The sequence below is a fragment of the Toxorhynchites rutilus genome, unplaced genomic scaffold, assembly GCF_029784135.1.
Source record: "Toxorhynchites rutilus septentrionalis strain SRP unplaced genomic scaffold, ASM2978413v1 HiC_scaffold_162, whole genome shotgun sequence".
Lineage (NCBI taxonomy): Eukaryota > Metazoa > Arthropoda > Insecta > Diptera > Culicidae > Toxorhynchites > Toxorhynchites rutilus.
Genome location: NW_026599721.1, coordinates 1 through 25,000, shown reverse-complemented (window position 1 = coordinate 25,000; position 25,000 = coordinate 1). Strand labels below are relative to the sequence as shown.

Genomic DNA, 25,000 nt, shown 5'->3' with positions numbered 1-25,000 from the left:
AAGAAGATGCCAACGACACGCGACGTTCCCAAGCGGTCACCCATCTAAGTACTGATCGCGCCCGATGTTGCTTAACTTCGGTGATCGGACGAGAACCGGTGTTTTCAACATGGTATGATCGTTGACAAATTCAGCATCATTATGAAAAGGTTTTATGCTGTCTCTGGATGAAAGTGTGTTTAGAACAGTGCATTTTACTTTGCATCAAATGCGATGATGGGAAATTGAATGAATAGTCCCCCACATAATCATTGCTTTAAATTCAACTAAAATAATGTCTTTTGGGGGGAATAATGAAATGTGTATTACATTTCGATGAAAAAAAAAACGATTTGTGAAAGAAAAAAAAAGAAGATGCCAACGACACGCGACGTTCCCAAGCGGTCACCCATCTAAGTACTGATCGCGCCCGATGTTGCTTAACTTCGGTGATCGGACGAGAACCGGTGTTTTCAACATGGTATGATCGTTGACAAATTCAGCATCATTATGAAAAGGTTTTATGCTGTCTCTGGATGAAAGTGTGTTTAGAACAGTTCATTTTACTTTGCATCAAATGCGATGATGGGAAATTGAATGAATAGTCCCCCACATAATCATTGCTTTAAATTCAACTAAAATAATGTCTTTTGGGGGGAATAATGAAATGTGTATTACATTTCGATTAAAAAAAACGATTTGTGAAAGAAAAAAAAAGAAGATGCCAACGACACGCGACGTTCCCAAGCGGTCACCCATCTAAGTACTGATCGCGCCCGATGTTGCTTAACTTCGGTGATCGGACGAGAACCGGTGTTTTCAACATGGTATGATCGTTGACAAATTCAGCATCATTATGAAAAGGTTTTATGCTGTCTCTGGATGAAAGTGTGTTTAGAACAGTTCATTTTACTTTGCATCAAATGCGATGATGGGAAATTGAATGAATAGTCCCCCACATAATCATTGCTTTAAATTCAACTAAAATAATGTCTTTTTGTGGGAATAATGAAATGTGTATTACATTTCGATGAAAAAAAAACGATTTGTGAAAGAAAAAAAAAGAAGATGCCAACGACACGCGACGTTCCCAAGCGGTCACCCCATCTAAGTATTGATCGCGCCCGATGTTGCTTAACTTCGGTGATCGGACGAGAACCGGTGTTTTCAACATGGTATGATCGTTGACAAATTCAGCATCATTATGAAAAGGTTTTATGCTGTCTCTGGATGAAAGTGTGTTTAGAACAGTTCATTTTACTTTGCATCAAATGCGATGATGGGAAATTGAATGAATAGTCCCCCACATAATCATTGCTTTAAATTCAACTAAAATAATGTCTTTTGGGGGGAATAATGAAATGTGTATTACATTTCGATTAAAAAAACAAACGATTTGTGAAAGAAAAAAAAAGAAGATGCCAACGACACGCGACGTTCCCAAGCGGTCACCCATCTAAGTACTGATCGCGCCCGATGTTGCTTAACTTCGGTGATCGGACGAGAACCGGTGTTTTCAACATGGTATGATCGTTGACAAATTCAGCATCATTATGAAAAGGTTTTATGCTGTCTCTGGATGAAAGTGTGTTTAGAACAGTGCATTTTACTTTGCATCAAATGCGATGATGGGAAATTGAATGAATAGTCCCCCACATAATCATTGCTTTAAATTCAACTAAAATAATGTCTTTTGGGGGGAATAATGAAATGTGTATTACATTTCGATGAAAAAAAAAACGATTTGTGAAAGAAAAAAAAAGAAGATGCCAACGACACGCGACGTTCCCAAGCGGTCACCCATCTAAGTACTGATCGCGCCCGATGTTGCTTAACTTCGGTGATCGGACGAGAACCGGTGTTTTCAACATGGTATGATCGTTGACAAATTCAGCATCATTATGAAAAGGTTTTATGCTGTCTCTGGATGAAAGTGTGTTTAGAACAGTGCATTTTACTTTGCATCAAATGCGATGATGGGAAATTGAATGAATAGTCCCCCACATAATCATTGCTTTAAATTCAACTAAAATAATGTCTTTTGGGGGGAATAATGAAATGTGTATTACATTTCGATGAAAAAAAAACGATTTGTGAAAGAAAAAAAAAAGAAGATGCCAACGACACGCGACGTTCCCAAGCGGTCACCCATCTAAGTACTGATCGCGCCCGATGTTGCTTAACTTCGGTGATCGGACGAGAACCGGTGTTTTCAACATGGTATGATCGTTGACAAATTCAGCATCATTATGAAAAGGTTTTATGCTGTCTCTGGATGAAAGTGTGTTTAGAACAGTTCATTTTACTTTGCATCAAATGCGATGATGGGAAATTGAATGAATAGTCCCCCACATAATCATTGCTTTAAATTCAACTAAAATAATGTCTTTTGGGGGGAATAATGAAATGTGTATTACATTTCGATGAAAAAAAAACGATTTGTGAAAGAAAAAAAAAGAAGATGCCAACGACACGCGACGTTCCCAAGCGGTCACCCATCTAAGTACTGATCGCGCCCGATGTTGCTTAACTTCGGTGATCGGACGAGAACCGGTGTTTTCAACATGGTATGATCGTTGACAAATTCAGCATCATTATGAAAAGGTTTTATGCTGTCTCTGGATGAAAGTGTGTTTAGAACAGTGCATTTTACTTTGCATCAAATGCGATGATGGGAAATTGAATGAATAGTCCCCCACATAATCATTGCTTTAAATTCAACTAAAATAATGTCTTTTGGGGGGAATAATGAAATGTGTATTACATTTCGATGAAAAAAAAACGATTTGTGAAAGAAAAAAAAAAGAAGATGCCAACGACACGCGACGTTCCCAAGCGGTCACCCATCTAAGTACTGATCGCGCCCGATGTTGCTTAACTTCGGTGATCGGACGAGAACCGGTGTTTTCAACATGGTATGATCGTTGACAAATTCAGCATCATTATGAAAAGGTTTTATGCTGTCTCTGGATGAAAGTGTGTTTAGAACAGTTCATTTTACTTTGCATCAAATGCGATGATGGGAAATTGAATGAATAGTCCCCCACATAATCATTGCTTTAAATTCAACTAAAATAATGTCTTTTGGGGGGAATAATGAAATGTGTATTACATTTCGATGAAAAAAAAACGATTTGTGAAAGAAAAAAAAAGAAGATGCCAACGACACGCGACGTTCCCAAGCGGTCACCCATCTAAGTACTGATCGCGCCCGATGTTGCTTAACTTCGGTGATCGGACGAGAACCGGTGTTTTCAACATGGTATGATCGTTGACAAATTCAGCATCATTATGAAAAGGTTTTATGCTGTCTCTGGATGAAAGTGTGTTTAGAACAGTTCATTTTACTTTGCATCAAATGCGATGATGGGAAATTGAATGAATAGTCCCCCACATAATCATTGCTTTAAATTCAACTAAAATAATGTCTTTTGGGGGGAATAATGAAATGTGTATTACATTTCGATGAAAAAAAAAACGATTTGTGAAAGAAAAAAAAAGAAGATGCCAACGACACGCGACGTTCCCAAGCGGTCACCCATCTAAGTACTGATCGCGCCCGATGTTGCTTAACTTCGGTGATCGGACGAGAACCGGTGTTTTCAACATGGTATGATCGTTGACAAATTCAGCATCATTATGAAAAGGTTTTATGCTGTCTCTGGATGAAAGTGTGTTTAGAACAGTGCATTTTACTTTGCATCAAATGCGATGATGGGAAATTGAATGAATAGTCCCCCACATAATCATTGCTTTAAATTCAACTAAAATAATGTCTTTTGGGGGGAATAATGAAATGTGTATTACATTTCGATTAAAAAAACAAACGATTTGTGAAAGAAAAAAAAAGAAGATGCCAACGACACGCGACGTTCCCAAGCGGTCACCCATCTAAGTACTGATCGCGCCCGATGTTGCTTAACTTCGGTGATCGGACGAGAACCGGTGTTTTCAACATGGTATGATCGTTGACAAATTCAGCATCATTATGAAAAGGTTTTATGCTGTCTCTGGATGAAAGTGTGTTTAGAACAGTTCATTTTACTTTGCATCAAATGCGATGATGGGAAATTGAATGAATAGTCCCCCACATAATCATTGCTTTAAATTCAACTAAAATAATGTCTTTTGGGGGGAATAATGAAATGTGTATTACATTTCGATTAAAAAAAACGATTTGTGAAAGAAAAAAAAAGAAGATGCCAACGACACGCGACGTTCCCAAGCGGTCACCCATCTAAGTACTGATCGCGCCCGATGTTGCTTAACTTCGGTGATCGGACGAGAACCGGTGTTTTCAACATGGTATGATCGTTGACAAATTCAGCATCATTATGAAAAGGTTTTATGCTGTCTCTGGATGAAAGTGTGTTTAGAACAGTTCATTTTACTTTGCATCAAATGCGATGATGGGAAATTGAATGAATAGTCCCCCACATAATCATTGCTTTAAATTCAACTAAAATAATGTCTTTTGGGGGGAATAATGAAATGTGTATTACATTTCGATGAAAAAAAAACGATTTGTGAAAGAAAAAAAAAGAAGATGCCAACGACACGCGACGTTCCCAAGCGGTCACCCATCTAAGTACTGATCGCGCCCGATGTTGCTTAACTTCGGTGATCGGACGAGAACCGGTGTTTTCAACATGGTATGATCGTTGACAAATTCAGCATCATTATGAAAAGGTTTTATGCTGTCTCTGGATGAAAGTGTGTTTAGAACAGTTCATTTTACTTTGCATCAAATGCGATGATGGGAAATTGAATGAATAGTCCCCCACATAATCATTGCTTTAAATTCAACTAAAATAATGTCTTTTGGGGGGAATAATGAAATGTGTATTACATTTCGATGAAAAAAAAACGATTTGTGAAAGAAAAAAAAAGAAGATGCCAACGACACGCGACGTTCCCAAGCGGTCACCCATCTAAGTACTGATCGCGCCCGATGTTGCTTAACTTCGGTGATCGGACGAGAACCGGTGTTTTCAACATGGTATGATCGTTGACAAATTCAGCATCATTATGAAAAGGTTTTATGCTGTCTCTGGATGAAAGTGTGTTTAGAACAGTGCATTTTACTTTGCATCAAATGCGATGATGGGAAATTGAATGAATAGTCCCCCACATAATCATTGCTTTAAATTCAACTAAAATAATGTCTTTTGGGGGGAATAATGAAATGTGTATTACATTTCGATTAAAAAAACAAACGATTTGTGAAAGAAAAAAAAAGAAGATGCCAACGACACGCGACGTTCCCAAGCGGTCACCCATCTAAGTACTACTGATCGCGCCCGATGTTGCTTAACTTCGGTGATCGGACGAGAACCGGTGTTTTCAACATGGTATGATCGTTGACAAATTCAGCATCATTATGAAAAGGTTTTATGCTGTCTCTGGATGAAAGTGTGTTTAGAACAGTTCATTTTACTTTGCATCAAATGCGATGATGGGAAATTGAATGAATAGTCCCCCACATAATCATTGCTTTAAATTCAACTAAAATAATGTCTTTTGGGGGGAATAATGAAATGTGTATTACATTTCGATTAAAAAAACAAACGATTTGTGAAAGAAAAAAAAAGAAGATGCCAACGACACGCGACGTTCCCAAGCGGTCACCCATCTAAGTACTGATCGCGCCCGATGTTGCTTAACTTCGGTGATCGGACGAGAACCGGTGTTTTCAACATGGTATGATCGTTGACAAATTCAGCATCATTATGAAAAGGTTTTATGCTGTCTCTGGATGAAAGTGTGTTTAGAACAGTGCATTTTACTTTGCATCAAATGCGATGATGGGAAATTGAATGAATAGTCCCCCACATAATCATTGCTTTAAATTCAACTAAAATAATGTCTTTTTGTGGGAATAATGAAATGTGTATTACATTTCGATGAAAAAAAAAACGATTTGTGAAAGAAAAAAAAAGAAGATGCCAACGACACGCGACGTTCCCAAGCGGTCACCCATCTAAGTACTGATCGCGCCCGATGTTGCTTAACTTCGGTGATCGGACGAGAACCGGTGTTTTCAACATGGTATGATCGTTGACAAATTCAGCATCATTATGAAAAGGTTTTATGCTGTCTCTGGATGAAAGTGTGTTTAGAACAGTTCATTTCACTTTGCATCAAATGCGATGATGGGAAATTGAATGAATAGTCCCCCACATAATCATTGCTTTAAATTCAACTAAAATAATGTCTTTTTGTGGGAATAATGAAATGTGTATTACATTTCGATGAAAAAAAAACGATTTGTGAAAGAAAAAAAAAGAAGATGCCAACGACACGCGACGTTCCCAAGCGGTCACCCCATCTAAGTATTGATCGCGCCCGATGTTGCTTAACTTCGGTGATCGGACGAGAACCGGTGTTTTCAACATGGTATGATCGTTGACAAATTCAGCATCATTATGAAAAGGTTTTATGCTGTCTCTGGATGAAAGTGTGTTTAGAACAGTTCATTTCACTTTGCATCAAATGCGATGATGGGAAATTGAATGAATAGTCCCCCACATAATCATTGCTTTAAATTCAACTAAAATAATGTCTTTTTGTGGGAATAATGAAATGTGTATTACATTTCGATGAAAAAAAAACGATTTGTGAAAGAAAAAAAAAGAAGATGTCAACGACACGCGACGTTCCCAAGCGGTCACCCATCTAAGTACTGATCGCGCCCGATGTTGCTTAACTTCGGTGATCGGACGAGAACCGGTGTTTTCAACATGGTATGATCGTTGACAAATTCAGCATCATTATGAAAAGGTTTTATGCTGTCTCTGGATGAAAGTGTGTTTAGAACAGTTCATTTCACTTTGCATCAAATGCGATGATGGGAAATTGAATGAATAGTCCCCCACATAATCATTGCTTTAAATTCAACTAAAATAATGTCTTTTTGTGGGAATAATGAAATGTGTATTACATTTCGATGAAAAAAAAACGATTTGTGAAAGAAAAAAAAAGAAGATGCCAACGACACGCGACGTTCCCAAGCGGTCACCCCATCTAAGTATTGATCGCGCCCGATGTTGCTTAACTTCGGTGATCGGACGAGAACCGGTGTTTTCAACATGGTATGATCGTTGACAAATTCAGAATCATTATGAAAAGGTTTTATGCTGTCTCTGGATGTAAGTGTGTTTAGAACAGTTCATTTTACTTTGCATCAAATGCGATGATGGGAAATTGAATGAATAGTCCCCCACATAATCATTGCTTTAAATTCAACTAAAATAATGTCTTTTGGGGGGAATAATGAAATGTGTATTACATTTCGATGAAAGAAAATCGATTTGTGAAAGAAAAAAAAAGAAGATGCCAACGACACGCGACGTTCCCAAGCGGTCACCCATCTAAGTACTGATCGCGCCCGATGTTGCTTAACTTCGGTGATCGGACGAGAACCGGTGTTTTCAACATGGTATGATCGTTGACAAATCCAGCATCTTTATAAAGAGGTTTTATGCTGTCTCTGGATGAAAGTGTGTTTAGAACAGTTCATTTTACTTTGCATCAAATGCGATGATGGGAAATTGAATGAATAGTCCCCCACATAATCATTGCTTTAAATTCAACTAAAATAATGTCTTTTTGTGGGAATAATGAAATGTGTATTACATTTCGATGAAAGAAAATCGATTTGTGAAAGAAAAAAAAAGAAGATGCCAACGACACGCGACGTTCCCAAGCGGTCACCCATCTAAGTACTGATCGCGCCCGATGTTGCTTAACTTCGGTGATCGGACGAGAACCGGTGTTTTCAACATGGTATGATCGTTGACAAATCCAGCATCTTTATAAAGAGGTTTTATGCTGTCTCTGGATGAAAGTGTGTTTAGAACAGTTCATTTCACTTTGCATCAAATGCGATGATGGGAAATTGAATGAATAGTCCCCCACATAATCATTGCTTTAAATTCAACTAAAATAATGTCTTTTGGGGGGAATAATGAAATGTGTATTACATTTCGATGAAAAAAAAAACGATTTGTGAAAGAAAAAAAAAGAAGATGCCAACGACACGCGACGTTCCCAAGCGGTCACCCATCTAAGTACTGATCGCGCCCGATGTTGCTTAACTTCGGTGATCGGACGAGAACCGGTGTTTTCAACATGGTATGATCGTTGACAAATTCAGCATCATTATGAAAAGGTTTTATGCTGTCTCTGGATGAAAGTGTGTTTAGAACAGTTCATTTTACTTTGCATCAAATGCGATGATGGGAAATTGAATGAATAGTCCCCCACATAATCATTGCTTTAAATTCAACTAAAATAATGTCTTTTGGGGGGAATAATGAAATGTGTATTACATTTCGATGAAAAAAAAAACGATTTGTGAAAGAAAAAAAAAGAAGATGCCAACGACACGCGACGTTCCCAAGCGGTCACCCATCTAAGTACTGATCGCGCCCGATGTTGCTTAACTTCGGTGATCGGACGAGAACCGGTGTTTTCAACATGGTATGATCGTTGACAAATTCAGCATCATTATGAAAAGGTTTTATGCTGTCTCTGGATGAAAGTGTGTTTAGAACAGTTCATTTTACTTTGCATCAAATGCGATGATGGGAAATTGAATGAATAGTCCCCCACATAATCATTGCTTTAAATTCAACTAAAATAATGTCTTTTGGGGGGAATAATGAAATGTGTATTACATTTCGATGAAAAAAAAAACGATTTGTGAAAGAAAAAAAAAGAAGATGCCAACGACACGCGACGTTCCCAAGCGGTCACCCATCTAAGTACTGATCGCGCCCGATGTTGCTTAACTTCGGTGATCGGACGAGAACCGGTGTTTTCAACATGGTATGATCGTTGACAAATTCAGCATCATTATGAAAAGGTTTTATGCTGTCTCTGGATGAAAGTGTGTTTAGAACAGTGCATTTTACTTTGCATCAAATGCGATGATGGGAAATTGAATGAATAGTCCCCCACATAATCATTGCTTTAAATTCAACTAAAATAATGTCTTTTGGGGGGAATAATGAAATGTGTATTACATTTCGATTAAAAAAACAAACGATTTGTGAAAGAAAAAAAAAGAAGATGCCAACGACACGCGACGTTCCCAAGCGGTCACCCATCTAAGTACTGATCGCGCCCGATGTTGCTTAACTTCGGTGATCGGACGAGAACCGGTGTTTTCAACATGGTATGATCGTTGACAAATTCAGCATCATTATGAAAAGGTTTTATGCTGTCTCTGGATGAAAGTGTGTTTAGAACAGTTCATTTTACTTTGCATCAAATGCGATGATGGGAAATTGAATGAATAGTCCCCCACATAATCATTGCTTTAAATTCAACTAAAATAATGTCTTTTGGGGGGAATAATGAAATGTGTATTACATTTCGATTAAAAAAAACGATTTGTGAAAGAAAAAAAAAGAAGATGCCAACGACACGCGACGTTCCCAAGCGGTCACCCATCTAAGTACTGATCGCGCCCGATGTTGCTTAACTTCGGTGATCGGACGAGAACCGGTGTTTTCAACATGGTATGATCGTTGACAAATTCAGCATCATTATGAAAAGGTTTTATGCTGTCTCTGGATGAAAGTGTGTTTAGAACAGTTCATTTTACTTTGCATCAAATGCGATGATGGGAAATTGAATGAATAGTCCCCCACATAATCATTGCTTTAAATTCAACTAAAATAATGTCTTTTGGGGGGAATAATGAAATGTGTATTACATTTCGATGAAAAAAAAACGATTTGTGAAAGAAAAAAAAAGAAGATGCCAACGACACGCGACGTTCCCAAGCGGTCACCCATCTAAGTACTGATCGCGCCCGATGTTGCTTAACTTCGGTGATCGGACGAGAACCGGTGTTTTCAACATGGTATGATCGTTGACAAATTCAGCATCATTATGAAAAGGTTTTATGCTGTCTCTGGATGAAAGTGTGTTTAGAACAGTGCATTTTACTTTGCATCAAATGCGATGATGGGAAATTGAATGAATAGTCCCCCACATAATCATTGCTTTAAATTCAACTAAAATAATGTCTTTTGGGGGGAATAATGAAATGTGTATTACATTTCGATTAAAAAAACAAACGATTTGTGAAAGAAAAAAAAAGAAGATGCCAACGACACGCGACGTTCCCAAGCGGTCACCCATCTAAGTACTACTGATCGCGCCCGATGTTGCTTAACTTCGGTGATCGGACGAGAACCGGTGTTTTCAACATGGTATGATCGTTGACAAATTCAGCATCATTATGAAAAGGTTTTATGCTGTCTCTGGATGAAAGTGTGTTTAGAACAGTTCATTTTACTTTGCATCAAATGCGATGATGGGAAATTGAATGAATAGTCCCCCACATAATCATTGCTTTAAATTCAACTAAAATAATGTCTTTTGGGGGGAATAATGAAATGTGTATTACATTTCGATTAAAAAAACAAACGATTTGTGAAAGAAAAAAAAAGAAGATGCCAACGACACGCGACGTTCCCAAGCGGTCACCCATCTAAGTACTGATCGCGCCCGATGTTGCTTAACTTCGGTGATCGGACGAGAACCGGTGTTTTCAACATGGTATGATCGTTGACAAATTCAGCATCATTATGAAAAGGTTTTATGCTGTCTCTGGATGAAAGTGTGTTTAGAACAGTGCATTTTACTTTGCATCAAATGCGATGATGGGAAATTGAATGAATAGTCCCCCACATAATCATTGCTTTAAATTCAACTAAAATAATGTCTTTTTGTGGGAATAATGAAATGTGTATTACATTTCGATGAAAAAAAAAACGATTTGTGAAAGAAAAAAAAAGAAGATGCCAACGACACGCGACGTTCCCAAGCGGTCACCCATCTAAGTACTGATCGCGCCCGATGTTGCTTAACTTCGGTGATCGGACGAGAACCGGTGTTTTCAACATGGTATGATCGTTGACAAATTCAGCATCATTATGAAAAGGTTTTATGCTGTCTCTGGATGAAAGTGTGTTTAGAACAGTTCATTTCACTTTGCATCAAATGCGATGATGGGAAATTGAATGAATAGTCCCCCACATAATCATTGCTTTAAATTCAACTAAAATAATGTCTTTTTGTGGGAATAATGAAATGTGTATTACATTTCGATGAAAAAAAAACGATTTGTGAAAGAAAAAAAAAGAAGATGCCAACGACACGCGACGTTCCCAAGCGGTCACCCCATCTAAGTATTGATCGCGCCCGATGTTGCTTAACTTCGGTGATCGGACGAGAACCGGTGTTTTCAACATGGTATGATCGTTGACAAATTCAGCATCATTATGAAAAGGTTTTATGCTGTCTCTGGATGAAAGTGTGTTTAGAACAGTTCATTTCACTTTGCATCAAATGCGATGATGGGAAATTGAATGAATAGTCCCCCACATAATCATTGCTTTAAATTCAACTAAAATAATGTCTTTTTGTGGGAATAATGAAATGTGTATTACATTTCGATGAAAAAAAAACGATTTGTGAAAGAAAAAAAAAGAAGATGTCAACGACACGCGACGTTCCCAAGCGGTCACCCATCTAAGTACTGATCGCGCCCGATGTTGCTTAACTTCGGTGATCGGACGAGAACCGGTGTTTTCAACATGGTATGATCGTTGACAAATTCAGCATCATTATGAAAAGGTTTTATGCTGTCTCTGGATGAAAGTGTGTTTAGAACAGTTCATTTCACTTTGCATCAAATGCGATGATGGGAAATTGAATGAATAGTCCCCCACATAATCATTGCTTTAAATTCAACTAAAATAATGTCTTTTTGTGGGAATAATGAAATGTGTATTACATTTCGATGAAAAAAAAACGATTTGTGAAAGAAAAAAAAAGAAGATGCCAACGACACGCGACGTTCCCAAGCGGTCACCCCATCTAAGTATTGATCGCGCCCGATGTTGCTTAACTTCGGTGATCGGACGAGAACCGGTGTTTTCAACATGGTATGATCGTTGACAAATTCAGAATCATTATGAAAAGGTTTTATGCTGTCTCTGGATGTAAGTGTGTTTAGAACAGTTCATTTTACTTTGCATCAAATGCGATGATGGGAAATTGAATGAATAGTCCCCCACATAATCATTGCTTTAAATTCAACTAAAATAATGTCTTTTTGTGGGAATAATGAAATGTGTATTACATTTCGATGAAAGAAAATCGATTTGTGAAAGAAAAAAAAAGAAGATGCCAACGACACGCGACGTTCCCAAGCGGTCACCCATCTAAGTACTGATCGCGCCCGATGTTGCTTAACTTCGGTGATCGGACGAGAACCGGTGTTTTCAACATGGTATGATCGTTGACAAATCCAGCATCTTTATAAAGAGGTTTTATGCTGTCTCTGGATGAAAGTGTGTTTAGAACAGTTCATTTCACTTTGCATCAAATGCGATGATGGGAAATTGAATGAATAGTCCCCCACATAATCATTGCTTTAAATTCAACTAAAATAATGTCTTTTGGGGGGAATAATGAAATGTGTATTACATTTCGATGAAAGAAAATCGATTTGTGAAAGAAAAAAAAGAAGATGCCAACGACACGCGACGTTCCCAAGCGGTCACCCATCTAAGTACTGATCGCGCCCGATGTTGCTTAACTTCGGTGATCGGACGAGAACCGGTGTTTTCAACATGGTATGATCGTTGACAAATTCAGCATCATTATGAAAAGGTTTTATGCTGTCTCTGGATGAAAGTGTGTTTAGAACAGTTCATTTTACTTTGCATCAAATGCGATGATGGGAAATTGAATGAATAGTCCCCCACATAATCATTGCTTTAAATTCAACTAAAATAATGTCTTTTGGGGGGAATAATGAAATGTGTATTACATTTCGATTAAAAAAACAAACGATTTGTGAAAGAAAAAAAAAGAAGATGCCAACGACACGCGACGTTCCCAAGCGGTCACCCATCTAAGTACTGATCGCGCCCGATGTTGCTTAACTTCGGTGATCGGACGAGAACCGGTGTTTTCAACATGGTATGATCGTTGACAAATTCAGCATCATTATGAAAAGGTTTTATGCTGTCTCTGGATGAAAGTGTGTTTAGAACAGTGCATTTTACTTTGCATCAAATGCGATGATGGGAAATTGAATGAATAGTCCCCCACATAATCATTGCTTTAAATTCAACTAAAATAATGTCTTTTTGTGGGAATAATGAAATGTGTATTACATTTCGATGAAAAAAAAAACGATTTGTGAAAGAAAAAAAAAGAAGATGCCAACGACACGCGACGTTCCCAAGCGGTCACCCATCTAAGTACTGATCGCGCCCGATGTTGCTTAACTTCGGTGATCGGACGAGAACCGGTGTTTTCAACATGGTATGATCGTTGACAAATTCAGCATCATTATGAAAAGGTTTTATGCTGTCTCTGGATGAAAGTGTGTTTAGAACAGTTCATTTCACTTTGCATCAAATGCGATGATGGGAAATTGAATGAATAGTCCCCCACATAATCATTGCTTTAAATTCAACTAAAATAATGTCTTTTTGTGGGAATAATGAAATGTGTATTACATTTCGATGAAAAAAAAACGATTTGTGAAAGAAAAAAAAAGAAGATGCCAACGACACGCGACGTTCCCAAGCGGTCACCCCATCTAAGTATTGATCGCGCCCGATGTTGCTTAACTTCGGTGATCGGACGAGAACCGGTGTTTTCAACATGGTATGATCGTTGACAAATTCAGCATCATTATGAAAAGGTTTTATGCTGTCTCTGGATGAAAGTGTGTTTAGAACAGTTCATTTCACTTTGCATCAAATGCGATGATGGGAAATTGAATGAATAGTCCCCCACATAATCATTGCTTTAAATTCAACTAAAATAATGTCTTTTTGTGGGAATAATGAAATGTGTATTACATTTCGATGAAAAAAAAACGATTTGTGAAAGAAAAAAAAAGAAGATGCCAACGACACGCGACGTTCCCAAGCGGTCACCCCATCTAAGTATTGATCGCGCCCGATGTTGCTTAACTTCGGTGATCGGACGAGAACCGGTGTTTTCAACATGGTATGATCGTTGACAAATTCAGAATCATTATGAAAAGGTTTTATGCTGTCTCTGGATGTAAGTGTGTTTAGAACAGTTCATTTTACTTTGCATCAAATGCGATGATGGGAAATTGAATGAATAGTCCCCCACATAATCATTGCTTTAAATTCAACTAAAATAATGTCTTTTGGGGGGAATAATGAAATGTGTATTACATTTCGATGAAAGAAAATCGATTTGTGAAAGAAAAAAAAAGAAGATGCCAACGACACGCGACGTTCCCAAGCGGTCACCCATCTAAGTACTGATCGCGCCCGATGTTGCTTAACTTCGGTGATCGGACGAGAACCGGTGTTTTCAACATGGTATGATCGTTGACAAATCCAGCATCTTTATAAAGAGGTTTTATGCTGTCTCTGGATGAAAGTGTGTTTAGAACAGTTCATTTTACTTTGCATCAAATGCGATGATGGGAAATTGAATGAATAGTCCCCCACATAATCATTGCTTTAAATTCAACTAAAATAATGTCTTTTTGTGGGAATAATGAAATGTGTATTACATTTCGATGAAAGAAAATCGATTTGTGAAAGAAAAAAAAAGAAGATGCCAACGACACGCGACGTTCCCAAGCGGTCACCCATCTAAGTACTGATCGCGCCCGATGTTGCTTAACTTCGGTGATCGGACGAGAACCGGTGTTTTCAACATGGTATGATCGTTGACAAATCCAGCATCTTTATAAAGAGGTTTTATGCTGTCTCTGGATGAAAGTGTGTTTAGAACAGTTCATTTCACTTTGCATCAAATGCGATGATGGGAAATTGAATGAATAGTCCCCCACATAATCATTGCTTTAAATTCAACTAAAATAATGTCTTTTGGGGGGAATAATGAAATGTGTATTACATTTCGATGAAAGAAAATCGATTTGTGAAAGAAAAAAAAGAAGATGCCAACGACACGCGACGTTCCCAAGCGGTCACCCATCTAAGTACTGATCGCGCCCGATGTTGCTTAACTTCGGTGATCGGACGAGAACCGGTGTTTTCAACATGGTATGATCGTTGACAAATTCAGCATCATTATGAAAAGGTTTTATGCTGTCTCTGGATGAAAGTGTGTTTAGAACAGTTCATTTTACTTTGCATCAAATGCGATGATGGGAAATTGAATGAATAGTCCCCCACATAATCATTGCTTTAAATTCAACTAAAATAATGTCTTTTGGGGGGAATAATGAAATGTGTATTACATTTCGATGAAAAAAAAACGATTTGTGAAAGAAAAAAAAAGAAGATGCCAACGACACGCGACGTTCCCAAGCGGTCACCCATCTAAGTACTGATCGCGCCCGATGTTGCTTAACTTCGGTGATCGGACGAGAACCGGTGTTTTCAACATGGTATGATCGTTGACAAATTCAGAATCATTATGAAAAGGTTTTATGCTGTCTCTGGATGTAAGTGTGTTTAGAACAGTTCATTTTACTTTGCATCAAATGCGATGATGGGAAATTGAATGAATAGTCCCCCACATAATCATTGCTTTAAATTCAACTAAAATAATGTCTTTTGGGGGGAATAATGAAATGTGTATTACATTTCGATGAAAAAAAAAACGATTTGTGAAAGAAAAAAAAAGAAGATGCCAACGACACGCGACGTTCCCAAGCGGTCACCCATCTAAGTACTGATCGCGCCCGATGTTGCTTAACTTCGGTGATCGGACGAGAACCGGTGTTTTCAACATGGTATGATCGTTGACAAATTCAGAATCATTATGAAAAGGTTTTATGCTGTCTCTGGATGTAAGTGTGTTTAGAACAGTTCATTTTACTTTGCATCAAATGCGATGATGGGAAATTGAATGAATAGTCCCCCACATAATCATTGCTTTAAATTCAACTAAAATAATGTCTTTTGGGGGGAATAATGAAATGTGTATTACATTTCGATTAAAAAAACAAACGATTTGTGAAAGAAAAAAAAAGAAGATGCCAACGACACGCGACGTTCCCAAGCGGTCACCCATCTAAGTACTGATCGCGCCCGATGTTGCTTAACTTCGGTGATCGGACGAGAACCGGTGTTTTCAACATGGTATGATCGTTGACAAATTCAGCATCATTATGAAAAGGTTTTATGCTGTCTCTGGATGAAAGTGTGTTTAGAACAGTTCATTTTACTTTGCATCAAATGCGATGATGGGAAATTGAATGAATAGTCCCCCACATAATCATTGCTTTAAATTCAACTAAAATAATGTCTTTTGGGGGGAATAATGAAATGTGTATTACATTTCGATGAAAAAAAAACGATTTGTGAAAGAAAAAAAAAGAAGATGCCAACGACACGCGACGTTCCCAAGCGGTCACCCATCTAAGTACTGATCGCGCCCGATGTTGCTTAACTTCGGTGATCGGACGAGAACCGGTGTTTTCAACATGGTATGATCGTTGACAAATTCAGAATCATTATGAAAAGGTTTTATGCTGTCTCTGGATGTAAGTGTGTTTAGAACAGTTCATTTTACTTTGCATCAAATGCGATGATGGGAAATTGAATGAATAGTCCCCCACATAATCATTGCTTTAAATTCAACTAAAATAATGTCTTTTGGGGGGAATAATGAAATGTGTATTACATTTCGATTAAAAAAACAAACGATTTGTGAAAGAAAAAAAAAGAAGATGCCAACGACACGCGACGTTCCCAAGCGGTCACCCATCTAAGTACTGATCGCGCCCGATGTTGCTTAACTTCGGTGATCGGACGAGAACCGGTGTTTTCAACATGGTATGATCGTTGACAAATTCAGCATCATTATGAAAAGGTTTTATGCTGTCTCTGGATGTAAGTGTGTTTAGAACAGTTCATTTTACTTTGCATCAAATGCGATGATGGGAAATTGAATGAATAGTCCCCCACATAATCATTGCTTTAAATTCAACTAAAATAATGTCTTTTGGGGGGAATAATGAAATGTGTATTACATTTCGATGAAAAAAAAAACGATTTGTGAAAGAAAAAAAAAGAAGATGCCAACGACACGCGACGTTCCCAAGCGGTCACCCATCTAAGTACTGATCGCGCCCGATGTTGCTTAACTTCGGTGATCGGACGAGAACCGGTGTTTTCAACATGGTATGATCGTTGACAAATTCAGCATCATTATGAAAAGGTTTTATGCTGTCTCTGGATGAAAGTGTGTTTAGAACAGTTCATTTTACTTTGCATCAAATGCGATGATGGGAAATTGAATGAATAGTCCCCCACATAATCATTGCTTTAAATTCAACTAAAATAATGTCTTTTGGGGGGAATAATGAAATGTGTATTACATTTCGATGAAAAAAAAACGATTTGTGAAAGAAAAAAAAAGAAGATGCCAACGACACGCGACGTTCCCAAGCGGTCACCCATCTAAGTACTGATCGCGCCCGATGTTGCTTAACTTCGGTGATCGGACGAGAACCGGTGTTTTCAACATGGTATGATCGTTGACAAATTCAGCATCATTATGAAAAGGTTTTATGCTGTCTCTGGATGAAAGTGTGTTTAGAACAGTTCATTTTACTTTGCATCAAATGCGATGATGGGAAATTGAATGAATAGTCCCCCACATAATCATTGCTTTAAATTCAACTAAAATAATGTCTTTTGGGGGGAATAATGAAATGTGTATTACATTTCGATTAAAAAAACAAACGATTTGTGAAAGAAAAAAAAAGAAGATGCCAACGACACGCGACGTTCCCAAGCGGTCACCCATCTAAGTACTGATCGCGCCCGATGTTGCTTAACTTCGGTGATCGGACGAGAACCGGTGTTTTCAACATGGTATGATCGTTGACAAATTCAGCATCATTATGAAAAGGTTTTATGCTGTCTCTGGATGAAAGTGTGTTTAGAACAGTTCATTTTACTTTGCATCAAATGCGATGATGGGAAATTGAATGAATAGTCCCCCACATAATCATTGCTTTAAATTCAACTAAAATAATGTCTTTTGGGGGGAATAATGAAATGTGTATTACATTTCGATGAAAAAAAAACGATTTGTGAAAGAAAAAAAAAGAAGATGCCAACGACACGCGACGTTCCCAAGCGGTCACCCATCTAAGTACTGATCGCGCCCGATGTTGCTTAACTTCGGTGATCGGACGAGAACCGGTGTTTTCAACATGGTATGATCGTTGACAAATTCAGAATCATTATGAAAAGGTTTTATGCTGTCTCTGGATGTAAGTGTGTTTAGAACAGTTCATTTTACTTTGCATCAAATGCGATGATGGGAAATTGAATGAATAGTCCCCCACATAATCATTGCTTTAAATTCAACTAAAATAATGTCTTTTTGTGGGAATAATGAAATGTGTATTACATTTCGATGAAAAAAAAACGATTTGTGAAAGAAAAAAAAAGAAGATGCCAACGACACGCGACGTTCCCAAGCGGTCACCCATCTAAGTACTGATCGCGCCCGATGTTGCTTAACTTCGGTGATCGGACGAGAACCGGTGTTTTCAACATGGTATGATCGTTGACAAATTCAGCATCATTATGAAAAGGTTTTATGCTGTCTCTGGATGAAAGTGTGTTTAGAACAGTTCATTTTACTTTGCATCAAATGCGATGATGGGAAATTGAATGAATAGTCCCCCACATAATCATTGCTTTAAATTCAACTAAAATAATGTCTTTTGGGGGGAATAATGAAATGTGTATTACATTTCGATTAAAAAAACAAACGATTTGTGAAAGAAAAAAAAAGAAGATGCCAACGACACGCGACGTTCCCAAGCGGTCACCCATCTAAGTACTGATCGCGCCCGATGTTGCTTAACTTCGGTGATCGGACGAGAACCGGTGTTTTCAACATGGTATGATCGTTGACAAATTCAGCATCATTATGAAAAGGTTTTATGCTGTCTCTGGATGAAAGTGTGTTTAGAACAGTTCATTTTACTTTGCATCAAATGCGATGATGGGAAATTGAATGAATAGTCCCCCACATAATCATTGCTTTAAATTCAACTAAAATAATGTCTTTTGGGGGGAATAATGAAATGTGTATTACATTTCGATGAAAAAAAACGATTTGTGAAAGAAAAAAAAAGAAGATGCCAACGACACGCGACGTTCCCAAGCGGTCACCCATCTAAGTACTGATCGCGCCCGATGTTGCTTAACTTCGGTGATCGGACGAGAACCGGTGTTTTCAACATGGTATGATCGTTGACAAATTCAGCATCATTATGAAAAGGTTTTATGCTGTCTCTGGATGAAAGTGTGTTTAGAACAGTTCATTTTACTTTGCATCAAATGCGATGATGGGAAATTGAATGAATAGTCCCCCACATAATCATTGCTTTAAATTCAACTAAAATAATGTCTTTTGGGGGGAATAATGAAATGTGTATTACATTTCGATGAAAAAAAAACGATTTGTGAAAGAAAAAAAAAGAAGATGCCAACGACACGCGACGTTCCCAAGCGGTCACCCATCTAAGTACTGATCGCGCCCGATGTTGCTTAACTTCGGTGATCGGACGAGAACCGGTGTTTTCAACATGGTATGATCGTTGACAAATTCAGCATCATTATGAAAAGGTTTTATGCTGTCTCTGGATGAAAGTGTGTTTAGAACAGTTCATTTTACTTTGCATCAAATGCGATGATGGGAAATTGAATGAATAGTCCCCCACATAATCATTGCTTTAAATTCAACTAAAATAATGTCTTTTGGGGGGAATAATGAAATGTGTATTACATTTCGATGAAAAAAAAACGATTTGTGAAAGAAAAAAAAAGAAGATGCCAACGACACGCGACGTTCCCAAGCGGTCACCCATCTAAGTACTGATCGCGCCCGATGTTGCTTAACTTCGGTGATCGGACGAGAACCGGTGTTTTCAACATGGTATGATCGTTGACAAATTCAGCATCATTATGAAAAGGTTTTATGCTGTCTCTGGATGAAAGTGTGTTTAGAACAGTGCATTTTACTTTGCATCAAATGCTATGATGGGAAATTGAATGAATAGTCCCCCACATAATCATTGCTTTAAATTCAACTAAAATAATGTCTTTTGGGGGGAATAATGAAATGTGTATTACATTTCGATGAAAAAAAACGATTTGTGAAAGAAAAAAAAAGAAGATGCCAACGACACGCGACGTTCCCAAGCGGTCACCCATCTAAGTACTGATCGCGCCCGATGTTGCTTAACTTCGGTGATCGGACGAGAACCGGTGTTTTCAACATGGTATGATCGTTGACAAATTCAGCATCATTATGAAAAGGTTTTATGCTGTCTCTGGATGAAAGTGTGTTTAGAACAGTTCATTTCACTTTGCATCAAATGCGATGATGGGAAATTGAATGAATAGTCCCCCACATAATCATTGCTTTAAATTCAACTAAAATAATGTCTTTTTGTGGGAATAATGAAATGTGTATTACATTTCGATGAAAAAAAAACGATTTGTGAAAGAAAAAAAAAGAAGATGCCAACGACACGCGACGTTCCCAAGCGGTCACCCATCTAAGTACTGATCGCGCCCGATGTTGCTTAACTTCGGTGATCGGACGAGAACCGGTGTTTTCAACATGGTATGATCGTTGACAAATTCAGCATCATTATGAAAAGGTTTTATGCTGTCTCTGGATGAAAGTGTGTTTAGAACAGTTCATTTTACTTTGCATCAAATGCGATGATGGGAAATTGAATGAATAGTCCCCCACATAATCATTGCTTTAAATTCAACTAAAATAATGTCTTTTTGTGGGAATAATGAAATGTGTATTACATTTCGATGAAAAAAAAACGATTTGTGAAAGAAAAAAAAAGAAGATGCCAACGACACGCGACGTTCCCAAGCGGTCACCCATCTAAGTACTGATCGCGCCCGATGTTGCTTAACTTCGGTGATCGGACGAGAACCGGTGTTTTCAACATGGTATGATCGTTGACAAATTCAGCATCATTATGAAAAGGTTTTATGCTGTCTCTGGATGAAAGTGTGTTTAGAACAGTTCATTTTACTTTGCATCAAATGCGATGATGGGAAATTGAATGAATAGTCCCCCACATAATCATTGCTTTAAATTCAACTAAAATAATGTCTTTTGGGGGGAATAATGAAATGTGTATTACATTTCGATGAAAAAAAAACGATTTGTGAAAGAAAAAAAAAGAAGATGCCAACGACACGCGACGTTCCCAAGCGGTCACCCATCTAAGTACTGATCGCGCCCGATGTTGCTTAACTTCGGTGATCGGACGAGAACCGGTGTTTTCAACATGGTATGATCGTTGACAAATTCAGCATCATTATGAAAAGGTTTTATGCTGTCTCTGGATGAAAGTGTGTTTAGAACAGTTCATTTTACTTTGCATCAAATGCGATGATGGGAAATTGAATGAATAGTCCCCCACATAATCATTGCTTTAAATTCAACTAAAATAATGTCTTTTGGGGGGAATAATGAAATGTGTATTACATTTCGATGAAAAAAAACGATTTGTGAAAGAAAAAAAAAGAAGATGCCAACGACACGCGACGTTCCCAAGCGGTCACCCATCTAAGTACTGATCGCGCCCGATGTTGCTTAACTTCGGTGATCGGACGAGAACCGGTGTTTTCAACATGGTATGATCGTTGACAAATTCAGCATCATTATGAAAAGGTTTTATGCTGTCTCTGGATGAAAGTGTGTTTAGAACAGTTCATTTTACTTTGCATCAAATGCGATGATGGGAAATTGAATGAATAGTCCCCCACATAATCATTGCTTTAAATTCAACTAAAATAATGTCTTTTGGGGGGAATAATGAAATGTGTATTACATTTCGATTAAAAAAACAAACGATTTGTGAAAGAAAAAAAAAGAAGATGCCAACGACACGCGACGTTCCCAAGCGGTCACCCATCTAAGTACTGATCGCGCCCGATGTTGCTTAACTTCGGTGATCGGACGAGAACCGGTGTTTTCAACATGGTATGATCGTTGACAAATCCAGCATCTTTATAAAGAGGTTTTATGCTGTCTCTGGATGAAAGTGTGTTTAGAACAGTTCATTTCACTTTGCATCAAATGCGATGATGGGAAATTGAATGAATAGTCCCCCACATAATCATTGCTTTAAATTCAACTAAAATAATGTCTTTTGGGGGGAATAATGAAATGTGTATTACATTTCGATGAAAGAAAATCGATTTGTGAAAGAAAAAAAAAGAAGATGCCAACGACACGCGACGTTCCCAAGCGGTCACCCATCTAAGTACTGATCGCGCCCGATGTTGCTTAACTTCGGTGATCGGACGAGAACCGGTGTTTTCAACATGGTATGATCGTTGACAAATCCAGCATCTTTATAAAGAGGTTTTATGCTGTCTCTGGATGAAAGTGTGTTTAGAACAGTTCATTTCACTTTGCATCAAATGCGATGATGGGAAATTGAATGAATAGTCCCCCACATAATCATTGCTTTAAATTCAACTAAAATAATGTCTTTTGGGGGGAATAATGAAATGTGTATTACATTTCGATGAAAGAAAATCGATTTGTGAAAGAAAAAAAAAGAAGATGCCAACGACACGCGACGTTCCCAAGCGGTCACCCATCTAAGTACTGATCGCGCCCGATGTTGCTTAACTTCGGTGATCGGACGAGAACCGGTGTTTTCAACATGGTATGATCGTTGACAAATCCAGCATCTTTATAAAGAGGTTTTATGCTGTCTCTGGATGAAAGTGTGTTTAGAACAGTTCATTTTACTTTGCATCAAATGCGATGATGGGAAATTGAATGAATAGTCCCCCACATAATCATTGCTTTAAATTCAACTAAAATAATGTCTTTTGGGGGGAATAATGAAATGTGTATTACATTTCGATGAAAGAAAATCGATTTGTGAAAGAAAAAAAAAGAAGATGCCAACGACACGCGACGTTCCCAAGCGGTCACCCATCTAAGTACTGATCGCGCCCGATGTTGCTTAACTTCGGTGATCGGACGAGAACCGGTGTTTTCAACATGGTATGATCGTTGACAAATCCAGCATCTTTATAAAGAGGTTTTATGCTGTCTCTGGATGAAAGTGTGTTTAGAACAGTTCATTTCACTTTGCATCAAATGCGATGATGGGAAATTGAATGAATAGTCCCCCACATAATCATTGCTTTAAATTCAACTAAAATAATGTCTTTTGGGGGGAATAATGAAATGTGTATTACATTTCGATGAAAGAAAATCGATTTGTGAAAGAAAAAAAAAGAAGATGCCAACGACACGCGACGTTCCCAAGCGGTCACCCATCTAAGTACTGATCGCGCCCGATGTTGCTTAACTTCGGTGATCGGACGAGAACCGGTGTTTTCAACATGGTATGATCGTTGACAAATCCAGCATCTTTATAAAGAGGTTTTATGCTGTCTCTGGATGAAAGTGTGTTTAGAACAGTTCATTTTACTTTGCATCAAATGCGATGATGGGAAATTGAATGAATAGTCCCCCACATAATCATTGCTTTAAATTCAACTAAAATAATGTCTTTTGGGGGGAATAATGAAATGTGTATTACATTTCGATGAAAGAAAATCGATTTGTGAAAGAAAAAAAAAGAAGATGCCAACGACACGCGACGTTCCCAAGCGGTCACCCATCTAAGTACTGATCGCGCCCGATGTTGCTTAACTTCGGTGATCGGACGAGAACCGGTGTTTTCAACATGGTATGATCGTTGACAAATCCAGCATCTTTATAAAGAGGTTTTATGCTGTCTCTGGATGAAAGTGTGTTTAGAACAGTTCATTTCACTTTGCATCAAATGCGATGATGGGAAATTGAATGAATAGTCCCCCACATAATCATTGCTTTAAATTCAACTAAAATAATGTCTTTTGGGGGGAATAATGAAATGTGTATTACATTTCGATGAAAGAAAATCGATTTGTGAAAGAAAAAAAAAGAAGATGCCAACGACACGCGACGTTCCCAAGCGGTCACCCATCTAAGTACTGATCGCGCCCGATGTTGCTTAACTTCGGTGATCGGACGAGAACCGGTGTTTTCAACATGGTATGATCGTTGACAAATTCAGCATCATTATGAAAAGGTTTTATGCTGTCTCTGGATGAAAGTGTGTTTAGAACAGTTCATTTTACTTTGCATCAAATGCGATGATGGGAAATTGAATGAATAGTCCCCCACATAATCATTGCTTTAAATTCAACTAAAATAATGTCTTTTTGTGGGAATAATGAAATGTGTATTACATTTCGATGAAAGAAAATCGATTTGTGAAAGAAAAAAAAAGAAGATGCCAACGACACGCGACGTTCCCAAGCGGTCACCCATCTAAGTACTGATCGCGCCCGATGTTGCTTAACTTCGGTGATCGGACGAGAACCGGTGTTTTCAACATGGTATGATCGTTGACAAATCCAGCATCTTTATAAAGAGGTTTTATGCTGTCTCTGGATGAAAGTGTGTTTAGAACAGTTCATTTTACTTTGCATCAAATGCGATGATGGGAAATTGAATGAATAGTCCCCCACATAATCATTGCTTTAAATTCAACTAAAATAATGTCTTTTTGTGGGAATAATGAAATGTGTATTACATTTCGATGAAAGAAAATCGATTTGTGAAAGAAAAAAAAAGAAGATGCCAACGACACGCGACGTTCCCAAGCGGTCACCCATCTAAGTACTGATCGCGCCCGATGTTGCTTAACTTCGGTGATCGGACGAGAACCGGTGTTTTCAACATGGTATGATCGTTGACAAATCCAGCATCTTTATAAAGAGGTTTTATGCTGTCTCTGGATGAAAGTGTGTTTAGAACAGTTCATTTTACTTTGCATCAAATGCGATGATGGGAAATTGAATGAATAGTCCCCCACATAATCATTGCTTTAAATTCAACTAAAATAATGTCTTTTTGTGGGAATAATGAAATGTGTATTACATTTCGATGA

General features: G+C 38.0%; 65 non-coding genes and 7 pseudogenes across 65 annotated transcripts; all 72 read right to left on the bottom strand.

Moving 5' to 3' along the window:
- Positions 1 to 7: 7 nt before the first annotated feature.
- LOC129781632 (5S ribosomal RNA) lies at positions 8 to 126 on the bottom strand. The gene has a single exon (XR_008744184.1). It is a non-coding gene; the product is annotated as a 5S ribosomal RNA (ribosomal RNA).
- A 229-nt stretch (positions 127 to 355) lies between these two features.
- LOC129781631 (5S ribosomal RNA) lies at positions 356 to 474 on the bottom strand. Its single transcript, XR_008744183.1, has one exon. It is a non-coding gene; the product is annotated as a 5S ribosomal RNA (ribosomal RNA).
- A 227-nt stretch (positions 475 to 701) lies between these two features.
- LOC129781630 (5S ribosomal RNA) lies at positions 702 to 820 on the bottom strand. The gene has a single exon (XR_008744182.1). It is a non-coding gene; the product is annotated as a 5S ribosomal RNA (ribosomal RNA).
- Positions 821 to 1,048: 228 nt separating this feature from the next.
- LOC129781643 (5S ribosomal RNA) lies at positions 1,049 to 1,168 on the bottom strand (annotated as a pseudogene).
- Positions 1,169 to 1,398: 230 nt separating this feature from the next.
- Positions 1,399 to 1,517, bottom strand: LOC129781629 (5S ribosomal RNA). The gene has a single exon (XR_008744181.1). It is a non-coding gene; the product is annotated as a 5S ribosomal RNA (ribosomal RNA).
- Positions 1,518 to 1,746: 229 nt separating this feature from the next.
- LOC129781628 (5S ribosomal RNA) lies at positions 1,747 to 1,865 on the bottom strand. The gene has a single exon (XR_008744180.1). It is a non-coding gene; the product is annotated as a 5S ribosomal RNA (ribosomal RNA).
- Positions 1,866 to 2,094: 229 nt separating this feature from the next.
- LOC129781627 (5S ribosomal RNA) lies at positions 2,095 to 2,213 on the bottom strand. The gene has a single exon (XR_008744179.1). It is a non-coding gene; the product is annotated as a 5S ribosomal RNA (ribosomal RNA).
- Positions 2,214 to 2,441: 228 nt separating this feature from the next.
- LOC129781625 (5S ribosomal RNA) lies at positions 2,442 to 2,560 on the bottom strand. Its single transcript, XR_008744178.1, has one exon. It is a non-coding gene; the product is annotated as a 5S ribosomal RNA (ribosomal RNA).
- Positions 2,561 to 2,789: 229 nt separating this feature from the next.
- On the bottom strand, positions 2,790 to 2,908 carry LOC129781624 (5S ribosomal RNA). Its single transcript, XR_008744177.1, has one exon. It is a non-coding gene; the product is annotated as a 5S ribosomal RNA (ribosomal RNA).
- Positions 2,909 to 3,136: 228 nt separating this feature from the next.
- On the bottom strand, positions 3,137 to 3,255 carry LOC129781622 (5S ribosomal RNA). Its single transcript, XR_008744175.1, has one exon. It is a non-coding gene; the product is annotated as a 5S ribosomal RNA (ribosomal RNA).
- A 229-nt stretch (positions 3,256 to 3,484) lies between these two features.
- LOC129781621 (5S ribosomal RNA) lies at positions 3,485 to 3,603 on the bottom strand. The gene has a single exon (XR_008744174.1). It is a non-coding gene; the product is annotated as a 5S ribosomal RNA (ribosomal RNA).
- A 230-nt stretch (positions 3,604 to 3,833) lies between these two features.
- On the bottom strand, positions 3,834 to 3,952 carry LOC129781620 (5S ribosomal RNA). Its single transcript, XR_008744173.1, has one exon. It is a non-coding gene; the product is annotated as a 5S ribosomal RNA (ribosomal RNA).
- A 227-nt stretch (positions 3,953 to 4,179) lies between these two features.
- On the bottom strand, positions 4,180 to 4,298 carry LOC129781619 (5S ribosomal RNA). Its single transcript, XR_008744172.1, has one exon. It is a non-coding gene; the product is annotated as a 5S ribosomal RNA (ribosomal RNA).
- Positions 4,299 to 4,526: 228 nt separating this feature from the next.
- LOC129781618 (5S ribosomal RNA) lies at positions 4,527 to 4,645 on the bottom strand. Its single transcript, XR_008744171.1, has one exon. It is a non-coding gene; the product is annotated as a 5S ribosomal RNA (ribosomal RNA).
- A 228-nt stretch (positions 4,646 to 4,873) lies between these two features.
- Positions 4,874 to 4,992, bottom strand: LOC129781693 (5S ribosomal RNA). The gene has a single exon (XR_008744235.1). It is a non-coding gene; the product is annotated as a 5S ribosomal RNA (ribosomal RNA).
- A 230-nt stretch (positions 4,993 to 5,222) lies between these two features.
- LOC129781634 (5S ribosomal RNA) lies at positions 5,223 to 5,344 on the bottom strand. The gene has a single exon (XR_008744186.1). It is a non-coding gene; the product is annotated as a 5S ribosomal RNA (ribosomal RNA).
- A 230-nt stretch (positions 5,345 to 5,574) lies between these two features.
- On the bottom strand, positions 5,575 to 5,693 carry LOC129781692 (5S ribosomal RNA). Its single transcript, XR_008744234.1, has one exon. It is a non-coding gene; the product is annotated as a 5S ribosomal RNA (ribosomal RNA).
- A 229-nt stretch (positions 5,694 to 5,922) lies between these two features.
- On the bottom strand, positions 5,923 to 6,041 carry LOC129781691 (5S ribosomal RNA). The gene has a single exon (XR_008744233.1). It is a non-coding gene; the product is annotated as a 5S ribosomal RNA (ribosomal RNA).
- Positions 6,042 to 6,269: 228 nt separating this feature from the next.
- LOC129781641 (5S ribosomal RNA) lies at positions 6,270 to 6,389 on the bottom strand (annotated as a pseudogene).
- A 228-nt stretch (positions 6,390 to 6,617) lies between these two features.
- On the bottom strand, positions 6,618 to 6,736 carry LOC129781652 (5S ribosomal RNA). The gene has a single exon (XR_008744197.1). It is a non-coding gene; the product is annotated as a 5S ribosomal RNA (ribosomal RNA).
- Positions 6,737 to 6,964: 228 nt separating this feature from the next.
- On the bottom strand, positions 6,965 to 7,084 carry LOC129781640 (5S ribosomal RNA; annotated as a pseudogene).
- A 228-nt stretch (positions 7,085 to 7,312) lies between these two features.
- LOC129781689 (5S ribosomal RNA) lies at positions 7,313 to 7,431 on the bottom strand. Its single transcript, XR_008744232.1, has one exon. It is a non-coding gene; the product is annotated as a 5S ribosomal RNA (ribosomal RNA).
- A 228-nt stretch (positions 7,432 to 7,659) lies between these two features.
- On the bottom strand, positions 7,660 to 7,778 carry LOC129781688 (5S ribosomal RNA). The gene has a single exon (XR_008744231.1). It is a non-coding gene; the product is annotated as a 5S ribosomal RNA (ribosomal RNA).
- A 229-nt stretch (positions 7,779 to 8,007) lies between these two features.
- LOC129781686 (5S ribosomal RNA) lies at positions 8,008 to 8,126 on the bottom strand. Its single transcript, XR_008744229.1, has one exon. It is a non-coding gene; the product is annotated as a 5S ribosomal RNA (ribosomal RNA).
- A 229-nt stretch (positions 8,127 to 8,355) lies between these two features.
- LOC129781685 (5S ribosomal RNA) lies at positions 8,356 to 8,474 on the bottom strand. The gene has a single exon (XR_008744228.1). It is a non-coding gene; the product is annotated as a 5S ribosomal RNA (ribosomal RNA).
- A 229-nt stretch (positions 8,475 to 8,703) lies between these two features.
- LOC129781684 (5S ribosomal RNA) lies at positions 8,704 to 8,822 on the bottom strand. The gene has a single exon (XR_008744227.1). It is a non-coding gene; the product is annotated as a 5S ribosomal RNA (ribosomal RNA).
- A 230-nt stretch (positions 8,823 to 9,052) lies between these two features.
- LOC129781683 (5S ribosomal RNA) lies at positions 9,053 to 9,171 on the bottom strand. Its single transcript, XR_008744226.1, has one exon. It is a non-coding gene; the product is annotated as a 5S ribosomal RNA (ribosomal RNA).
- Positions 9,172 to 9,398: 227 nt separating this feature from the next.
- On the bottom strand, positions 9,399 to 9,517 carry LOC129781682 (5S ribosomal RNA). Its single transcript, XR_008744225.1, has one exon. It is a non-coding gene; the product is annotated as a 5S ribosomal RNA (ribosomal RNA).
- A 228-nt stretch (positions 9,518 to 9,745) lies between these two features.
- Positions 9,746 to 9,864, bottom strand: LOC129781681 (5S ribosomal RNA). Its single transcript, XR_008744224.1, has one exon. It is a non-coding gene; the product is annotated as a 5S ribosomal RNA (ribosomal RNA).
- Positions 9,865 to 10,094: 230 nt separating this feature from the next.
- LOC129781633 (5S ribosomal RNA) lies at positions 10,095 to 10,216 on the bottom strand. Its single transcript, XR_008744185.1, has one exon. It is a non-coding gene; the product is annotated as a 5S ribosomal RNA (ribosomal RNA).
- Positions 10,217 to 10,446: 230 nt separating this feature from the next.
- Positions 10,447 to 10,565, bottom strand: LOC129781680 (5S ribosomal RNA). The gene has a single exon (XR_008744223.1). It is a non-coding gene; the product is annotated as a 5S ribosomal RNA (ribosomal RNA).
- A 229-nt stretch (positions 10,566 to 10,794) lies between these two features.
- On the bottom strand, positions 10,795 to 10,913 carry LOC129781679 (5S ribosomal RNA). The gene has a single exon (XR_008744222.1). It is a non-coding gene; the product is annotated as a 5S ribosomal RNA (ribosomal RNA).
- A 228-nt stretch (positions 10,914 to 11,141) lies between these two features.
- LOC129781639 (5S ribosomal RNA) lies at positions 11,142 to 11,261 on the bottom strand (annotated as a pseudogene).
- Positions 11,262 to 11,489: 228 nt separating this feature from the next.
- LOC129781617 (5S ribosomal RNA) lies at positions 11,490 to 11,608 on the bottom strand. The gene has a single exon (XR_008744170.1). It is a non-coding gene; the product is annotated as a 5S ribosomal RNA (ribosomal RNA).
- A 228-nt stretch (positions 11,609 to 11,836) lies between these two features.
- LOC129781638 (5S ribosomal RNA) lies at positions 11,837 to 11,956 on the bottom strand (annotated as a pseudogene).
- Positions 11,957 to 12,184: 228 nt separating this feature from the next.
- On the bottom strand, positions 12,185 to 12,303 carry LOC129781678 (5S ribosomal RNA). The gene has a single exon (XR_008744221.1). It is a non-coding gene; the product is annotated as a 5S ribosomal RNA (ribosomal RNA).
- Positions 12,304 to 12,530: 227 nt separating this feature from the next.
- Positions 12,531 to 12,649, bottom strand: LOC129781677 (5S ribosomal RNA). The gene has a single exon (XR_008744220.1). It is a non-coding gene; the product is annotated as a 5S ribosomal RNA (ribosomal RNA).
- Positions 12,650 to 12,879: 230 nt separating this feature from the next.
- LOC129781675 (5S ribosomal RNA) lies at positions 12,880 to 12,998 on the bottom strand. Its single transcript, XR_008744218.1, has one exon. It is a non-coding gene; the product is annotated as a 5S ribosomal RNA (ribosomal RNA).
- Positions 12,999 to 13,227: 229 nt separating this feature from the next.
- LOC129781673 (5S ribosomal RNA) lies at positions 13,228 to 13,346 on the bottom strand. The gene has a single exon (XR_008744217.1). It is a non-coding gene; the product is annotated as a 5S ribosomal RNA (ribosomal RNA).
- Positions 13,347 to 13,574: 228 nt separating this feature from the next.
- LOC129781637 (5S ribosomal RNA) lies at positions 13,575 to 13,694 on the bottom strand (annotated as a pseudogene).
- Positions 13,695 to 13,922: 228 nt separating this feature from the next.
- LOC129781636 (5S ribosomal RNA) lies at positions 13,923 to 14,042 on the bottom strand (annotated as a pseudogene).
- A 228-nt stretch (positions 14,043 to 14,270) lies between these two features.
- On the bottom strand, positions 14,271 to 14,389 carry LOC129781672 (5S ribosomal RNA). The gene has a single exon (XR_008744216.1). It is a non-coding gene; the product is annotated as a 5S ribosomal RNA (ribosomal RNA).
- Positions 14,390 to 14,617: 228 nt separating this feature from the next.
- On the bottom strand, positions 14,618 to 14,736 carry LOC129781671 (5S ribosomal RNA). The gene has a single exon (XR_008744215.1). It is a non-coding gene; the product is annotated as a 5S ribosomal RNA (ribosomal RNA).
- A 227-nt stretch (positions 14,737 to 14,963) lies between these two features.
- On the bottom strand, positions 14,964 to 15,082 carry LOC129781670 (5S ribosomal RNA). The gene has a single exon (XR_008744214.1). It is a non-coding gene; the product is annotated as a 5S ribosomal RNA (ribosomal RNA).
- A 228-nt stretch (positions 15,083 to 15,310) lies between these two features.
- On the bottom strand, positions 15,311 to 15,429 carry LOC129781669 (5S ribosomal RNA). Its single transcript, XR_008744213.1, has one exon. It is a non-coding gene; the product is annotated as a 5S ribosomal RNA (ribosomal RNA).
- Positions 15,430 to 15,658: 229 nt separating this feature from the next.
- LOC129781668 (5S ribosomal RNA) lies at positions 15,659 to 15,777 on the bottom strand. The gene has a single exon (XR_008744212.1). It is a non-coding gene; the product is annotated as a 5S ribosomal RNA (ribosomal RNA).
- A 230-nt stretch (positions 15,778 to 16,007) lies between these two features.
- Positions 16,008 to 16,126, bottom strand: LOC129781667 (5S ribosomal RNA). The gene has a single exon (XR_008744211.1). It is a non-coding gene; the product is annotated as a 5S ribosomal RNA (ribosomal RNA).
- A 228-nt stretch (positions 16,127 to 16,354) lies between these two features.
- On the bottom strand, positions 16,355 to 16,473 carry LOC129781666 (5S ribosomal RNA). The gene has a single exon (XR_008744210.1). It is a non-coding gene; the product is annotated as a 5S ribosomal RNA (ribosomal RNA).
- Positions 16,474 to 16,703: 230 nt separating this feature from the next.
- LOC129781665 (5S ribosomal RNA) lies at positions 16,704 to 16,822 on the bottom strand. Its single transcript, XR_008744209.1, has one exon. It is a non-coding gene; the product is annotated as a 5S ribosomal RNA (ribosomal RNA).
- A 229-nt stretch (positions 16,823 to 17,051) lies between these two features.
- On the bottom strand, positions 17,052 to 17,170 carry LOC129781663 (5S ribosomal RNA). Its single transcript, XR_008744207.1, has one exon. It is a non-coding gene; the product is annotated as a 5S ribosomal RNA (ribosomal RNA).
- A 228-nt stretch (positions 17,171 to 17,398) lies between these two features.
- On the bottom strand, positions 17,399 to 17,517 carry LOC129781662 (5S ribosomal RNA). The gene has a single exon (XR_008744206.1). It is a non-coding gene; the product is annotated as a 5S ribosomal RNA (ribosomal RNA).
- A 230-nt stretch (positions 17,518 to 17,747) lies between these two features.
- Positions 17,748 to 17,866, bottom strand: LOC129781661 (5S ribosomal RNA). Its single transcript, XR_008744205.1, has one exon. It is a non-coding gene; the product is annotated as a 5S ribosomal RNA (ribosomal RNA).
- Positions 17,867 to 18,094: 228 nt separating this feature from the next.
- LOC129781660 (5S ribosomal RNA) lies at positions 18,095 to 18,213 on the bottom strand. The gene has a single exon (XR_008744204.1). It is a non-coding gene; the product is annotated as a 5S ribosomal RNA (ribosomal RNA).
- A 228-nt stretch (positions 18,214 to 18,441) lies between these two features.
- Positions 18,442 to 18,560, bottom strand: LOC129781659 (5S ribosomal RNA). Its single transcript, XR_008744203.1, has one exon. It is a non-coding gene; the product is annotated as a 5S ribosomal RNA (ribosomal RNA).
- A 230-nt stretch (positions 18,561 to 18,790) lies between these two features.
- LOC129781657 (5S ribosomal RNA) lies at positions 18,791 to 18,909 on the bottom strand. The gene has a single exon (XR_008744202.1). It is a non-coding gene; the product is annotated as a 5S ribosomal RNA (ribosomal RNA).
- Positions 18,910 to 19,136: 227 nt separating this feature from the next.
- On the bottom strand, positions 19,137 to 19,255 carry LOC129781656 (5S ribosomal RNA). The gene has a single exon (XR_008744201.1). It is a non-coding gene; the product is annotated as a 5S ribosomal RNA (ribosomal RNA).
- A 228-nt stretch (positions 19,256 to 19,483) lies between these two features.
- On the bottom strand, positions 19,484 to 19,602 carry LOC129781655 (5S ribosomal RNA). Its single transcript, XR_008744200.1, has one exon. It is a non-coding gene; the product is annotated as a 5S ribosomal RNA (ribosomal RNA).
- A 228-nt stretch (positions 19,603 to 19,830) lies between these two features.
- Positions 19,831 to 19,949, bottom strand: LOC129781654 (5S ribosomal RNA). Its single transcript, XR_008744199.1, has one exon. It is a non-coding gene; the product is annotated as a 5S ribosomal RNA (ribosomal RNA).
- A 227-nt stretch (positions 19,950 to 20,176) lies between these two features.
- On the bottom strand, positions 20,177 to 20,295 carry LOC129781653 (5S ribosomal RNA). Its single transcript, XR_008744198.1, has one exon. It is a non-coding gene; the product is annotated as a 5S ribosomal RNA (ribosomal RNA).
- Positions 20,296 to 20,523: 228 nt separating this feature from the next.
- Positions 20,524 to 20,642, bottom strand: LOC129781651 (5S ribosomal RNA). The gene has a single exon (XR_008744196.1). It is a non-coding gene; the product is annotated as a 5S ribosomal RNA (ribosomal RNA).
- A 228-nt stretch (positions 20,643 to 20,870) lies between these two features.
- On the bottom strand, positions 20,871 to 20,989 carry LOC129781650 (5S ribosomal RNA). The gene has a single exon (XR_008744195.1). It is a non-coding gene; the product is annotated as a 5S ribosomal RNA (ribosomal RNA).
- A 228-nt stretch (positions 20,990 to 21,217) lies between these two features.
- On the bottom strand, positions 21,218 to 21,336 carry LOC129781649 (5S ribosomal RNA). The gene has a single exon (XR_008744194.1). It is a non-coding gene; the product is annotated as a 5S ribosomal RNA (ribosomal RNA).
- A 227-nt stretch (positions 21,337 to 21,563) lies between these two features.
- Positions 21,564 to 21,682, bottom strand: LOC129781648 (5S ribosomal RNA). The gene has a single exon (XR_008744193.1). It is a non-coding gene; the product is annotated as a 5S ribosomal RNA (ribosomal RNA).
- Positions 21,683 to 21,912: 230 nt separating this feature from the next.
- LOC129781647 (5S ribosomal RNA) lies at positions 21,913 to 22,031 on the bottom strand. Its single transcript, XR_008744192.1, has one exon. It is a non-coding gene; the product is annotated as a 5S ribosomal RNA (ribosomal RNA).
- Positions 22,032 to 22,259: 228 nt separating this feature from the next.
- Positions 22,260 to 22,378, bottom strand: LOC129781646 (5S ribosomal RNA). Its single transcript, XR_008744190.1, has one exon. It is a non-coding gene; the product is annotated as a 5S ribosomal RNA (ribosomal RNA).
- A 228-nt stretch (positions 22,379 to 22,606) lies between these two features.
- On the bottom strand, positions 22,607 to 22,725 carry LOC129781645 (5S ribosomal RNA). Its single transcript, XR_008744189.1, has one exon. It is a non-coding gene; the product is annotated as a 5S ribosomal RNA (ribosomal RNA).
- A 228-nt stretch (positions 22,726 to 22,953) lies between these two features.
- On the bottom strand, positions 22,954 to 23,072 carry LOC129781644 (5S ribosomal RNA). Its single transcript, XR_008744188.1, has one exon. It is a non-coding gene; the product is annotated as a 5S ribosomal RNA (ribosomal RNA).
- A 228-nt stretch (positions 23,073 to 23,300) lies between these two features.
- Positions 23,301 to 23,419, bottom strand: LOC129781635 (5S ribosomal RNA). Its single transcript, XR_008744187.1, has one exon. It is a non-coding gene; the product is annotated as a 5S ribosomal RNA (ribosomal RNA).
- Positions 23,420 to 23,647: 228 nt separating this feature from the next.
- LOC129781623 (5S ribosomal RNA) lies at positions 23,648 to 23,766 on the bottom strand. Its single transcript, XR_008744176.1, has one exon. It is a non-coding gene; the product is annotated as a 5S ribosomal RNA (ribosomal RNA).
- A 228-nt stretch (positions 23,767 to 23,994) lies between these two features.
- Positions 23,995 to 24,113, bottom strand: LOC129781687 (5S ribosomal RNA). Its single transcript, XR_008744230.1, has one exon. It is a non-coding gene; the product is annotated as a 5S ribosomal RNA (ribosomal RNA).
- Positions 24,114 to 24,341: 228 nt separating this feature from the next.
- LOC129781676 (5S ribosomal RNA) lies at positions 24,342 to 24,460 on the bottom strand. The gene has a single exon (XR_008744219.1). It is a non-coding gene; the product is annotated as a 5S ribosomal RNA (ribosomal RNA).
- Positions 24,461 to 24,688: 228 nt separating this feature from the next.
- Positions 24,689 to 24,807, bottom strand: LOC129781664 (5S ribosomal RNA). The gene has a single exon (XR_008744208.1). It is a non-coding gene; the product is annotated as a 5S ribosomal RNA (ribosomal RNA).
- Positions 24,808 to 25,000: the final 193 nt, after the last annotated feature.